Source organism: Triturus cristatus, chromosome 8 (genome assembly GCF_964204655.1).
Source record: "Triturus cristatus chromosome 8, aTriCri1.1, whole genome shotgun sequence".
NCBI lineage: Eukaryota > Metazoa > Chordata > Amphibia > Caudata > Salamandridae > Triturus > Triturus cristatus.
This window is the reverse complement of record NC_140591.1, coordinates 1,135,598,915-1,135,612,064: the sequence shown is the minus strand read 5'-3', so window position 1 is coordinate 1,135,612,064 and position 13,150 is coordinate 1,135,598,915. Positions and strand designations below refer to the sequence as shown.

Sequence of the window (13,150 nt, the reverse complement as noted above, 5' to 3'; positions counted from 1 at the left end):
ACATTTTGAAATCTGAAGCAGGTTGGACATGAAGACACTCCTAGTCACTTTGATACCCTGTCCTGCCAACCAGAAAACCTTTGTGCATTTGTTGCATTTTTCTTTTTGGCAATCTTGTGACCAGTCAAAAAACAAAACAATTTTGGGTGATTGAAAAATTGGGGGAACAAAATCATCATGCCATGCAGACTGGAGAACAGAATACCAAGTCCATATGAGAATAGAAGACTGTGTAAGAGAAACTGAGACTGTTCACAAAATGAACAGCTTAAGGCAGCTGTCAACAAAGTACCCCACGAAAATGGCTGCATCATCAAGACAATGTGCATCATTACATCACCAATAGATTACACAGTCAAAGAGTCTCAAGAAATTATTATGTAGCCATTAAACAAAGGTATTATTGTCGAGACATTTATCACAAATGTCTAAACCTTCTCACAAAATAAAAAAGGAACATTTTATTTGTATTTTTAAAAATTGAGAACTGGGATCTTCCACCTAAACACAAGTATGATTATATAAGTAAGCAGTATTAACTACATTCTTAAAATAGTTTTAGTACATTGCATTCTTTAAAAAGAAATATTCCTCACCCCGCATTCCCACTAGCTTCCTACAACATTTAACAGTTCATAAAACTAGCATAGCGTCTGTCTTGCTGCACAATTCAAATTTCTTAGAATTAAATTTCTATTGTATTTTTTTTGTGTTTTTTTATTTTTTGCAAAATGTATCAATCTGCCACTGTTGATGTTTTGGTAGAAACAAGACAGGAGGTTCTGTCCCAATCCACGTTAGCATTTAAAGTTCATGTGTCAATATCTTGCCACTATCATAAGGCCATTCTATGATCGCAATGGCTACCCCCTTCTCCTGCGTTTTAACAGTCGAGCATTTTCTTCTAGATGATTTGGTTTTCAGATGACACATCTGTGTTCTCAAGAAACGTATAAACAAAACCACCTCTTATTTTATGCTTTAAAAACAATGAGGTAGGCACAAAAAAAGGCATAGTCTGGATGTTTTTCTCCCACTCCCGGGTAAAGACATGCTTTTTTAAAACAATTGTTGCACTTTCAGGTTTAAATAAAAATTAAACCTTTAACCGAGGCAGTGCTAATGCTGTAACAACAAATTCTGATCTACACAGAATCCTTTTGCAGAAATTCAACTAACATTTTAATCTGCTGAATGAGTTTTAGCAAAACCTGGTGTTACAGAAAAATGGCCCACAGCTTTTTAACCAGGTTTCTAAAAAAGAAACAACAAAAAATAAAAATACAAAAAGGACCTTTTTACCCTCCTACCCCAAAATGATCTTTCTCTCACTCAAAAAAATATGAGTCTTCCGAATTTTTCTTTCACATTTATAAATATTAACTTCTTGACCTCCGCCTTCCTTTTTGTCCACACTTTGCCATATCACAGTAAAGAAATGTTCACAAGAAATGTTCACACAGTATGTCGGGCTTCTGCTCATGTTCCCACGTACAAACTCTACTTTCACCTTCAATCCCATGCTCCTCAGGTCATAGCATCTGCGCTTTAAAGTTCCATTCATGGTCCGCATGCTTTTCCCATACCTCCTTTGCTAACCATCAGTGTCATTCACAGTCTAGAAACTTCCAGAGTTGAGGGTCAGAGGTAAGAAAAGGAAAAATAAATATTCTGTTCCGCTTTCCGTGATTCCAAACCTAAAACACTTGTAGCACCTGACCGTAACATCTCAACAGCACCAGCTGCATTGCAGCCTGAACGATTAAAAAAAAGTTGATTCCCGGTGCCCAGGTGCATCTTTAAGTGAAGGGTAGCATCAATGCGCAGGTTGCACTCCAGATGCAAATTATTCAAGTTATGAAGATCCTGAGGACTTCGATGTGCCCACAGTTTCCATTACTCTTCTTACCAGCTTAAAAGAGAACTCCGTCCCAAGGTCATGAAATAAACCTGGCTGCTCCCACCGGACCTTACAGATGCAAAGAAAACCTGACAAAGAAAATAAGAAATTGTTGGAGTAAAGGTTGTATAACTGATTACAAATTTAGAATTCTAACTTTATCAAACTCTCCTTGTTATACCAAAATGAAGACATTTGGCATACTGAAGCAACGATCAGCGACATGCTAGAACCTAACCTCTTGCAACAGGGCTGAGCAACAACAACCACATTATGTTACACAACTTCAAATTATCACAGCCACATACATCAAACATTTTCAAATATTTAAACATTTTTCTTTATCGCATAACTTTGTGAAGCAAAGCAGATGCTTAGCATCCTTGATGAGTCAGGGGCTCTGCATATCTACACAAATGTAGGGGGTGATCAAGAAGTATTTAATAATATGAAAAATACAACTGAGCTGGTGATGGCAGAGAATAGATTTTATTCTAATACTTTCAGACGAAGCCTTTAGTTTCACAAACATGTAAAATGAAGAGGTTAGTGTTGAGCAATTAACATACGAAAACAGGATAAGGTTTCCAGTAAATTTTGAGGTGCTAGCAGAGAATGATGCATCATGATACCTGTATTATTATGTTAAGAATACAAGACTTTGTTATGAAAGATTAAAGACCTTATAAAGAGTGATGCAGTGATGCTCAAGGGGAATTTGAGAGTTGGATTATCATGTGCATTTTGCAGAATCTGAAGCAGGGTGACGTTTGACACTAACTGGGATAAAAGTAGAATTTCCATACTCTTTGCAGTATACCCTATTAATGCAAATAGGATACTCATTAGATGCTGTAGCCAGCACCCATCAATACAATTTCAGTCACAAGATGCTAAAATATTCCCTCAATATATTTCTTGATTTATTAATTATATAGCTTTATTGAGCCATCTTCTGAACTTAAGCATCACATAAATGCATAGGCACCCTTGATGGAATATCTCGGTGTGATCTCCAAACAGGAATATCCATGCTTTTGATTAAACACATTTCTCTTATCACATTGTACTCCAGAGGCACAAGTGAGAGGCAAGCGAGTAACTCTAAATTCAGTAATGCACAAGAACATCTTCCATTGATAGGCCCATCTTCATTGGGTTTCCTAATTTGGTCTGCAGTCATGAACTTACTCTTTTCTTCAATTGACATTAAATTTAGCTAATATCTGTTTTAATTGTGTTAATCTAAGCTCAATCAGCTCCTTTGACTTGTTTCCTATGCCTAAATGTATTACGGCCTTTAGCCTGCATTCAAAGGGCATCTTTTGACAAGGTAGAATGGGTGGTCAATTTGCATATTTCAGATAAGTGTCAGGACATGAGTTTGGACGTAGTCAATGTTTTTTTCATCAATCTTCCATTTGCTGCAAGGAACTATTTCAATCGAGCCATGCATGGAGCAGAATTAGCACAATTAGTCCTGTTCTTGGAATATCCTTTGTGGCTTTCAATATGATCGGGTAGGTGTTTAAAGAGAACAGGTAGACTTGTTTTAAGCTTCATTGGCTTTGGACCATGTTAGGATCTAGTGTTCCAATGAGATAAACTGGTCGATTAGTTGCAAACAAATTAACATAACAAAGAGGTCCTTTAATGTTCCTTTAAATTTTTTACTCAAAAAGTGATGTTTGTAATTAATAGACGCCGAACATTACAATTATGTAAACTGTGTAGGAATACAAAATTAGTCATGATATTTCAGGTGGGTGGCTGGAAAGGTTAAATGCAGATTAGATTCTGTATTCCTTCATAAGGATAGCTAGGTCCCTCCTCTTTTTGTCAAAAGAGGGAAATATGTGAATGAGAATTAAGAGGTGCTATGCCAGTCTTATTCATTTACCCCCTCCACTATACCCATGCCTCAAAGTTTGCATTCAGATCTCCACCTGTTGTATGGCATGTACCAAGTGTGGTAAAACTGTGCGTTTGTTGTACAACATAAATGCTGGGATGGTGCGAGTGATTCCCCGCACCCCGTCAGAAGATGTTGGCACTGCTAGCTCACAGTGCGTCATCCAAACCCCTCAGCTTACAGGGCAACAGATGTGTCTGCAACTTCAGAACATGACAACCCTGATCCCCACCCACCCCCATGAAATCGAGATAACAGATTTAGAGCCTTTTCGTTTGGAATCTTGTGCATGCCCAAAGTAGTACACACGAAATACACAGCAAGGCTTTGCAATATTTATTGTAGTGTTGTGATTCTTGCATAAAATAAATGTGGTGCGATTATAAGTAGAAAGCTACAGATCAGCATAATTAGCTTTACAAGAACAGTGAAAAGGATAAATATTTCCATCACTGTGCTAAGTCAGTGTCTATATGTAGGCATATAAGTACTGGGTATATATGTTCTCCTAACAAGCGCTCCCTAACCTAGTCTTGCCTAGGGTGGGTCATCTTCCAAATCCCTGCAGAGTGGACTAACTCCCCATTCCCTGACGGTAAGTGTAATCAGACTGTCCATTTTGGTGTAGAAATGGCCATGCCTCGTGTTGGTACGCAGGAATCAGCTGAGCTGGAATCCTGACATGTGGTAACCCTGCAGTATCAGGTAAGTGCTCCTCTATCTAAACATGGAAATGGCTGTTTATTTATAACAGAACCCAGGTGGCCATGTCGCAACCCCCGTTTGTGCTGCAGTTGTTTATTTTAGTTAAATAGCGGTGTCGCCAATCGGACAAATAAATATGACATTTGCACAGTGAACTTTATCCCTTGTACTGAATGTGCAAGGTATCGTGATAGAGTGCCTAAGAAGCTGAAATGTTAGCAATGCAGATTCAGGTGCAAAAGTCATAGTGTGTAAAAGTGAAGGCAACTTAAGAAGCGTAAGCACATAAACGGTGCTGCCTCTGCTAGGCATATCCTGACAAGGTGACACACAGACACCTATATTTGTATTTCCTCCCTCTTGTGAGGAATCCACTGTAGTAAGCATGCTCTCTGCACTTTTCAAAAGTATACTGTATTTATGTGACTGGACTCTGGTGAGTAGATAAATATTTACAATGTTTAGAATCCTACTGTATTTCGTTAATTGCTTTTAACGTTCAAATTCTTGACCCAATTTTGTCTGCAGTGGCAACATACACGTGGCCACTCCACAAATCTCTCAGTCATTAAAAAGGACTTCAGCCTGTCTCCCTATCTTTTGTATGTAAAATATGATCACCATAGTGCCCACTGGGGATCTGTGGCCGGGCTTAGATGCTACAATTCTGGGGCCAGGCTCAGGTGTTTCAATTATTCAGTAGGTGGAGTACAACCAATTTCCTTAAGGTGTCATGCATTACTGAAGCCTTCTACTTTAAAACAGCCGACTGCTTTGAAACATTTGCCAGTGACAATGTACTGATTGCAAAATGCACTTTCAAAAACTCATCTTGCCAATCATTGTATTTCGCATCTTTGCCGAGGTGTTCGAACTTGGTTGCCTTCTCTATCTTCAAGTAATGTTATCCCTTAACTTGTTTCATCTATGTACTGTTTGGGTTTCCGTCTTAATTCTTCCTACTGCATCTAACAACTTCCCTATCATTTAAGCATTGTCTATTTCGCTCTTCTGACTTCTGAGGGAGAATACCAGTCTTTCTAATTTACCATCCTCTTTTTATCCTTCATGCAGAACAGTGTTTCAATCCCGATTCACAAACATCTGATTACATACCTACAATGTTGTTCTGCCAAGGGCCCAATGTCAATCTGCGTTTTGTGCAGAATTATCTGCATAGCACATAAGGCCCTGTTTCTGGGATAAACTATGTGAAAAACAAGCTCAAGATACCAGGCTGGTCTAAAACCACCTGCAGCAAGAATATACTGAGATTTTGAATTGCCAGCTTAAACATATAAAACCCTAAGATATTTCAGCAGCTACCTCAGACATTAACCCTCCTTGTTAGCATTTGTGAGGGCTTCTCTTGCTTGGTCCTTCCAGTCTGGAAATGTAGCTATCCATTTGTCCAAGCAGTCATTCTTAATAACCTTAAGACTACAATTTACTTAAGGATCTATTATGAGTGGCTCATTCAATTCAGTCTTCTATGCAAAACCCTGTTATGCACAGGCAGAATTACGAGTTTGGTTTTATTTAACTCATCCGATAATTGTTGCATGCGTCAAATAACCCAACATTTGAGAAAGTTTGGCTGGTCTGCCGAAATTTAACAAGGAAAAACATATGGTATTTAACGTATCATGCAGGTTTTGGCGTGTTAAACACCAAAATCCATGTTATTACCCATAAACTAAAAATAGGTGTTATTTATCGCACCCTGATAAATAACGTATCCTGTGGTATCGTTATTTATAAGGGGCGACAACGCCTCCACTCGTAATCAGGCCATTAGTCTTATTTTATGATTTTTTTATCATGTTTCGCTTTTCTCCTCTGTTCTTTTGGTTATTTGTCTATGATATTGCATTTTTCTTCCTGTTTTTTTTTTCTTGCTAATGATTTGGTCATTCTTCACGGTTTGTTTTGATTAGCTTGGAACAGTGCATTCTTACCCAATAGGGTTAAGGAAGTGATAGAGAAATGTTTGAATAAATAAAATATACACAACACGTACGTAGTTAGACCAAGACTGATGATGCTGGACCTACAAAAGCATGATAAAAGCATCTGCCACTATTGTGAACTACAACAGAGGCTTGCTTATGGGCACAACATCAAACTGGTCAAATATGGTGGCGGATCCACCTTTTTTGTCACCATATATGGAGTGAGCATATACCAGCCCAAAATGCTCATAAGCTAGAGAAGAAACACATTAAGGCAGAAGCACAGTATGATATAGCTAAGGTGATTCTGCAGTTTGCTTTAGATAAGAGCACTGAAGTTAGAGTCCTAGAATGTAGCAAAAAAAATTCTAGTTATGCTGAATCCCAATATTAGGACTGTACAAAAAAAAGCACCAGGCACATTGAAAAAGATTATAGTTAACACAGGTTAAATTGGTTTTTCCACTTGTGTGCAAGAACTATATTGGACCACAACTAGACATCACAAACTCATCTTCTAAAATAATAGTTATAATGTGGTTCTACCAACATTACACAGATTTGTGATGTACTATTTTAAAGTTTACACGTTATATTTGTGGTTCTAAAATACTGGTCAAATATGTCACACAAAAAATGGTGCCATTAAGGGGATCAAATTTCACGAAAACATACCTTGTCATTCCGTTCACACAAGAACTTCAGCCTTTGTGCCCTTTTGTGCATAAGCACAACATCCAAGTGCCCAGTTTCCACTGATCGAATCTCTATAGCATTCTCTCCCCAGCCCATGATCTGGCTTGAACGAATGTAAGCTTCAAAAACTAAATAATGAAGTTGAAGTACACTGAGGATTCAACGGCAATCAAAAGAGTATAAAATCATATTAAAGACAGGAAAAAAGATTAACAGCTCCAACAAAGTTATTTTTTTAAACTAGATGCAAATACTTCTACTGACGATTTCAACAATCCTGTATATAGTCATGGATCTTAAACTTGTATTACTGCAAGGTCAGAATTCTTTTAGTTAATGAATGTGATAACGTGTTGGCTGAGATCCATCACCAACACACACCAGTCAGCTGCTTAAAATCTGAACACTACAAGGATCAATAGATGATTCAGGTATCTGACTCACTTAGTAAACTTCATGGTCTTTGAAATACATTGAGCCAACTAAATGGCCTTGTACTTGCCTTTTGTGAAGTAACAAAATTCTCAAAAACCCAAATGCATCCAATAACTCAGAACTATTCATGAACTTCAATGAAAGTTTAAAAACAGAATCCAGGATAATCCTTTGAAAAAATGGGTAAGCACTGTAGTCATGGTAATAGAAATTGTGAAAAGATGACCATATGAATGAATTTCATATCTCGACAAAGTACAACAATAATATTACTGAAGTCATAGAACTAGGGTAGACTGTTAGATCATTTAAAAAGGTTGCCTCTCATACGTTAATGGAATCTATTGAATATGCTTCCTCAGGGATTTTATTGTTACATTAAATGATGGGACCTCTGTTACTACTTCCTAAGTTCATTGCCATCACATAGATGCACAGCACATGTAACTATAAAAAAAAACTATTTAAACACTACACTACAGGTCTACGCAAGCTAAGGAACTGCAAACGTACCAACTGATGTTGGCATCTCTCCCCACTGCAGAACCACATCTTTGGTGATCCTTCCATACGTGTTGACATAACCTCCTTCATCTTCGTAGCAAACTAATAGCTCCATACCATCTGTGTTGGGTAGAATGATGATTGCATGTGGTTGGATGCTGCTCTGTATCTAGAAAAGGACAACAAAAAGGTTCTGAGAAGCAATAACGGAACTGATGGGGAATGATTTAAACATTTAAGTAAAGATTGCTTTGAGCCAAGCTAGGAAAGTTCATATTTTTAGTGAATGAACGAGAACAGGGGTGGGGAGCATTTTATTTTGGACAAAACATTCATTTGCAATTGGGCAGATCATGTATTTTTCTTGCATACCATGATAATGAAATGCAAACCACGAATGGTAAACCATTTTATTTACAAATCTTGAACCTTATGATCATTTATTTAATCGTTAAATAGGATTATGAATTCCCAAAAGTGGACCAATTATAAAACAAATAGCTTTTAACTATAGTGAAAAATATATCCTGAATTGAAAATAATGCAATAAATCTAAGGCCAAATACCAAAGAATACCATACTTGCCCACTGCATAACAGAAGTTTCTTTGTAAATGCTATGAAGGGGATTTTGGGCCCCTTTCCATCATATTCATTCTGTGACTGAAGTTGTACAACTCTAAAACAATGGTTTCTCAAGGTGTGCAGTGCCTACATGAGAACAGTTACTTGTAGCAAGAGGTTTGCCAATGCCTTTTTTCATACAAGATTTAAAATTTGGTTTGTCAAGTTTATATCAACCCGCAAACATTGGGTAGAATTTGTTTTGGAATATTTAAACATTGGAAACTGTACGTGTGCATTTTGTCCAACTATTAAATATACTTTAACTTATACATTGTTACATCTCTTCTTAAAATGAATGCCATGCCGACACTCTAGTGCCTTGTGCACAAAGTAAGATGTAAATTATTGTATTTCCATTTGCATTACGGAATCCAGAGCTGAGATAAAATACATTGACAGAGGAGTACATTTTTTAAAAAACAGCCGCTTTACAAGCCAATAATCTGATCTCACTTCAGAACTTAATGTCTTTTAAAGCAATTGAGTGTTAAACAAAAAACAAATTTTGTATGAGCACAGTGATCAAAGATGTTTGAAAATACAAACTTCCAATAATGTACTTTATCTTCAAAGTTTTTACTTTTCTGCAGTCATTACTGCTTTTGCTCCGGTTGAAAAATAAAAGAATGATTCGAACTAGAAAATGTAACCAACTTAAGAAAGAATATCATATAGAGAAGTGTGACTGACACTCAAAACATCAAAAGAACATTACATGTTGAGCTCTTACATGTGTTGGCAGATAAATATCATACACGGCTCCTGAGTCCACATCTACAGCATGGAAACCAGCACAAGACCCATAGATGACTTTTAGCCTTTGGCCTTCCTCCACTGTAAGGTCTACCAGCAATGGCCTGTGTATCAACTCTCCAAAAGACTGAAGGATAAATAAAAATGAAACATGCCATAATTTAAAACAAACTCAATATATCCGACAGGATCCTTTCATACAGATTCAAAAAAGGAAACATAATTAATGCTGGTTGAACGATCTCTCATGTGAGCAGACAGAAAACAAAACACTTTATCTTTAATGTCCAAATATACTATACCTTTCTCAAAATGGTGGAACTCAAAGTGGTGTCACATAACAGAGAGCTTATCACTTTGACGGGGAGGAATGCACAATAAGTAAAAAATACACGTTATTAGAATATCACCTCTCTCCAAATTTATGGTCATTCTTCAAAAATTCAAGTTCAATATATCTGTTAATTAGTCTGATGTATTGGCATTCACATTTTTCAATGGACTGCATTTAACTACTTGTCAGATGTAGTATCAAAGTTACAATCTTTCATGGGAACCAAAGTAGTGTGCACTAGTTCTTAAATTATAACAGAAAGTAACATTGACTACCTATTGAAGTTCAGAAAGCATTTACGGTAACAAGTGCATTGATGGGTGAAGAGTAGATCAAGTGAAAAACATCAGCAAAACTGTGAAAAATAGAACTAAGCAATTTCCTTTTCTCCAACAGTTTTCAAATAGTTTCACTCACAGCAGGTTGTGGAGAAATGCACGAGAAAAAAGCTGGTGGAAGATTTTTAAGTCATACAAATACAGGATAGGGGATTCATCCCGGTTGTCACCAGGGTATAGTTATGCTGCGCCAAATGTATATTTGTCTAATAGTGGCCTTTGTCTGTGCTACTCAGGAGATAAGAGTGATTGATATAATGTACTGCGCACTGTGGGACACGATATGAATGAATGTCTCACCATGGTGCCTACTGATGCCAAAAAATCTATTGGACGAAAGTACGATTGCCATGCTTAAAGAGGTTAACTTCCACCCCCCCCCCCTTCTGAACGGAACCATATTATTTCTACAATTTCTTGGAGGACAGTGACAAAGTCACATACATATTAACAGCATACCTCTCAAATATTCACAGCAAGAGAAGATTGCCCTGCGTTGCAAACTAGTGTTTTCCTTTCTCCTAGAGCCACTCACTATCTTTAAGGGAGTTTTTTTGGTGGGGAGAGGGAGCAAAAAGAAGGACTGATCTATATGTAGACTTCTTATTGGCATGCCAGGCTTAGTTGCTCTCCTTCATGCCAAAACTAATCAATACGATGAAGGAATTTAGCAAAAACTGATGAATCCATACCAAAGGAAGAATGGTTGCTCTTCTTCTAGAGGTAGGTGGAAGATAAGTTGCAAAGCTAGACACCAGTAGCCTTGAAGGAGTCCCATTATTGGCCAGGCTTAGCAGAGCACAATTTTCTTGATATGCTACAGTTAAATCCCAACTAGCCTGGATTTTGCACTTCTTGGAGAAGACGCTTTAAGTATTTACTACTTGGACATGTTTACTTATTTTTCTATCTTGACTTTGACACGGTTTTTGGTGTTCTCCCTTACTCACCAGCAGTGTTGGAATGAGTCGTTTGGTCTTTTGATATTCACTACATGTATAATTTTGGTAATATTTATTAGATTAATGTATTGCACTGGTTTGGACAAAGCAACTTAATTCATTATCTGCCCTAATTAATTCATTATCTGACCTATCTACCAGGAAACGAGAAAGAACACCAGATATTACAACTACGGAGGGGAGTTAACCCCGCTTGGCAGATTAAAGGGTTTATTTATGATAGTGATTAAAGCTAATGCCTGGGTATGTGTTTGTAAAATTGGGATCAAATCTGAAGCTATGCACAAAATCTTGGAATGAGTATTATTCTTAAAACAGCCTAAAGAGTTATACAATAATATCACTGCATCGGTACAGTGTATAAGAAGCAATTCATGGATGTATGTATTGCAAGTGCACTGTTATCAATGTTATTGAGAAAATGAAATACGAGCTCTGATTTAATTGTTTAGATTTTAAGATGAACATTGACGGTGATGTTATTGGATTGTGAGTTTTTGGTTGCAAATTTTAAGTTTTGTAAGACTGTCTGGGTAAACTAATTAATAAACTAATACAAATTTTGCTCAAAGAATTTAAGTCTCTCTGCACTGCACAAGCACAGTGGGAGCTTCACAAAAAGATACACAAAAGCATACACGTTATATGAAGACACTTCTGGAAATCACCACCTTTACAGCCATGCCTTCTCACCTCCTTTACTATTTTACACCCAGAAAACCTAGAACACTGAACCCATTCTGATGATCTCTGGTGCTAACCAGGCATTGCAGTTTATGAAAATAAAACCTCACTATGTGCATACCTATTAAAGTATGCCTCAGCACCTTACCACAGCACCTACAAATAACCTTGGTAGCACACATCAACCTCTTCAAGTGTGCCAAAACATTTGTTAAGTTCTACTTTGTACAGTTTGTGGTTTCCCTAACACCTCACTGTTTATTTTATTTTTTATAGTTTCTGATAAAGTTAACAAGCCAACAATACTGGCAAAATAACCCTTTCCTGCACACCTGTTTTTGCAAGCAAAAACACAAGCAGACCTTCATCTGCACCCAAGTCATGAACAGCAAATAAACAGAAAGTTTAAATTTAGGGCACGCACAGCAAAAATATCTGTCAGTGGCATTTAAGATCATAAAGATGGGAGTACAGGAGCAGCGTGGCTGGGATTCCACTTACAAATCATGGTGCACTCTATTAATAGCTAGCACATCACAATTAGGCTAAGGCCAGTCCACCAATGTCATCGAACTATCAGTCCTTCACCAATGCTGACTGCTTCAAGTCACCTAAGGTCATACAAACCAGAATGTTGTGTAACCCAAGAAAAACAGTTTTCAGATAATGCGGCACAAAGAAGCTGAGCCTACTGTCTCGCAGTCCTCCATGGGCTACAGAGCCACTCAAAACATAAAATCTGTGACTTCCACGGAACTCTTCAATGCAATGACCAGGTACTTTATTCTTTCACATTTCACTGAAATAAAATGCATAAACAATGGGTAAAATCTGATTAAGAAAATGTTTATATACTCTATATTTTACACAGGTTAGTAGTGTTTTTTTATAATTTCTATTTTGTAAAGGATTCTGAACCTAACTACTGAACCATCAAACAAATGCAATACATTGAGCAGAAGTGAATAGTCCGAATTATAAGAATAGCAAATAACAAAACAAAGTATACCATGCAGGGTCTCACAGGTAGGTGCAAGAGAGAGTTCGATTCGCAGCAAGTCCTAAATAAATTATAAATCCAGCATCAAGGACTCTGCTAATACACGTATCGTTCTGTAAATGTCAGCTTTGGCAATTTTATTAAACCACAAATTGTATTCACCTCTCAGCATCTGTTTTTGCCTTTAGTTTATCTTCCTGCACGTTCACCATTGTGTGAAAGTTATTTTTCATTTTTAGGTGTGAAGTCTCATGAGGAGAGTTAGAGCGAGGAAATAAAAGGCGAACTCTGGCATGCAGGGAAGTACATTGGATGACTTGCTTAGCCAGGACAAGATCTGTGCATGTTA

General features: G+C 37.3%; 1 pseudogene; it reads right to left on the bottom strand.

Moving 5' to 3' along the window:
* Nucleotides 1-1,887: 1,887 nt before the first annotated feature.
* The window catches only part of LOC146805508 (mitogen-activated protein kinase kinase kinase kinase 4-like), a 31,135-nt pseudogene continuing 19,872 nt past the window's right edge, over nucleotides 1,888-13,150 (bottom strand).